This window comes from Camelus dromedarius, chromosome 18, assembly GCF_036321535.1.
Source record: "Camelus dromedarius isolate mCamDro1 chromosome 18, mCamDro1.pat, whole genome shotgun sequence".
NCBI classification, from domain to species: domain Eukaryota; kingdom Metazoa; phylum Chordata; class Mammalia; order Artiodactyla; family Camelidae; genus Camelus; species Camelus dromedarius.
The window spans coordinates 10,301,239-10,303,544 of NC_087453.1; the positions used below are offsets into that span (position 1 = coordinate 10,301,239).

Consider the following 2,306-nt stretch of genomic DNA (forward strand, 5'->3'; position numbering starts at 1 on the left):
CGCCTGCCTCAAAGGCCAAGCTGGAACTGCAGTTCATATGAGTCTCAATAGAATGTCTTATGGAACAAGAGAGGATGGGAGGGTGTAAGGAGGTGGCCCCAGGAGATCTCACTCCGCCTCTTTCTTTCCCTGGGAAGCTGTCGTGAGCAGTTTCTCATCACCAACCAGCTGAGGTATGAGGCTCTCTGTCTCACCCCCTCGGAATATACCTGCAGACTATAAGATGGCTTAGCTCAGTTTAGAACTGGCTTCTTGACAACAGGTATCCTGTCATTCACTGCTGCCATCAGGCCCCTTTTATTAAATGCCCCCCTACATCCTACAGGTCCAGCTTTCCTTTGGGCAGAAAGTCCCTTGGAGACAAGCACAGAAACCCAGCTCAAACAGGAGTAAGCAAAAAAGGGCGTTTACTGACCCATAGAAACTGTGAGCGATCAAAGGCAGTGATTTTTTTTTTAATGGAGAAACTGGGGATTAAACCCAGGACCTCATGCACACGAAGCATATGCTCTACCACTGAGCTATTCTGACTCCCAAAGGCAGGGATTCTTAACAGAAGTAATTTTGGACACTTGGCAATGTCTGGAGATATTTTTGGTTGTCATTGGAGAGGAAGCAGGCCGTGTGCTACTGGCATCCAGCTGTTAAACATCCTACAGTTTACAGGACAGCCCCTCACAACAAAGAGTTATCTAATTCTAACTGACAACTGTTCTGAGGTGGAGAAAATCTGCTTGAGGGGCAAAGCCTTCAGGCACGGCTGGGTCAAGGAGCTCAAAGCATGTCTACAAGGCCCATTTCTCTCCAGTCTGGGGCTGGTTTCCTGGACATTGACCTCACACACATGCAGGATCTCTCTGCTCTGTGGCCTGGTTCATATTCCCACGGAAACCAATCCTGCGAAACGCGAGGTGTTCTCTCCAGTAAATCAAGTCTGACATTGAGTTTCATTTGCCATCCAGGAGTCACTTAGACCTAGGGAGCGGGGCTGGAGAGGGAACCGAATGTCAAGGCCTAGGTCGTGAGGCCAATTCTGGAGCTAGAGGCTAGAGGAGTCAATTCTCCCACATGGATGGGAGTTGGGGGGGTACTGTTTGCCCAAAATAAAATCAGCAGGGTGCTACCAGAAGGACAAAAGTGACGGACACCCAGCACCACCTGTTTGTGTGTGAAAGGGTAGGAGGAGAACCAGCTTATAGGGTTAAACACGCACTATGGAGAAAGAAAAAGATGAAATATGAGACAAGGAGAGAATGCAAATATGAATTCTTCATGCTTCCCAGAAAGTACGGACAACTGAGGATTTTTAGGCGCTTTTTTTCCCTTTTTTTCTTTAATTTGATCAGGAAAAGGATTATAAATATGTGTGCCATGTGAATACCTTCCACACATTTCCATGAACTGGTACAGGAGAAAATATTTTTTGCAAAGTGTAACACATTATACAAACAGAAGGGAATGTGGAAATATTACCCAAAGCGCTGGAACCAGAAAACACGCATTTCCCTCGGGGTCCTGTTTCCATAGAAAAATCAGGTTTTATTTACCTGCTTTGGAAGATTAAACTATGATGCCTGGATTCCTTAACAATGAGGAAGAATGCATATCTTGAGGTAATGAGGATATGTCAGCCGCCCCATTTGATTCAAAACTCTGTGATTCTTCAATCTGCTTAGGGGCCTGGTTAATATATTTTAATGTACCCGCAATATCCACTGATAAACAGAGGAGTCATAGCCTTTAGAGCCAACTTGCTGAAGCTGATGGAGATTTAAGGGAGAAAGTGAGGGCTCTTTATGAGCTGGAATATTGGGAAGACTTAAGAAAAAGAAAAAAAGAAAACTCACTGTCATTGCAGTAATAATGACAACTCTATTACCTTCTCTTTCTGTTTGTAAAGTATTTCTGGATCCCCATCTCCTACCACTCTCCCTACTTCTGGTGCCTCACACACACTGACCTCATTTCTGGTCCCTCAATTCTCCCAGCCTGTTCCCTCCTCTGGGCCTTTAAACTTGCTGTTCCCTCTGCCTGCCACACTGTTCCCTCAGATCACCCATGGCAGCCCCTTCTCAAGACTCAGCCCACATGTCACCTCCTCAGAGAGGCCCTTGCAGGCCCCCTAAAATAAAGCAGTAGCCACACCCCAAGATACTCCTTATCCTATCCCCAATCTGTTTCCATTCCTGCATTTTTCACATTCTGAAAATTATCTGTGTATTTATCTGTTTACCTGCATAATGTCTGTCCTCATTGACGGGAACTTCATGAGAACAGGTGGCTCGCGTCTATCTTGGTCACTGCTG

At 45.8% G+C, this 2,306-nt stretch overlaps 1 non-coding gene across 1 annotated transcript; it reads right to left on the reverse strand.

The window, feature by feature from the left end:
• Nucleotides 1–459: 459 nt before the first annotated feature.
• TRNAT-CGU (transfer RNA threonine (anticodon CGU)) lies at nucleotides 460–534 on the reverse strand. Its single transcript has one exon. It is a non-coding gene; the product is annotated as a tRNA-Thr (tRNA).
• Nucleotides 535–2,306: the final 1,772 nt, after the last annotated feature.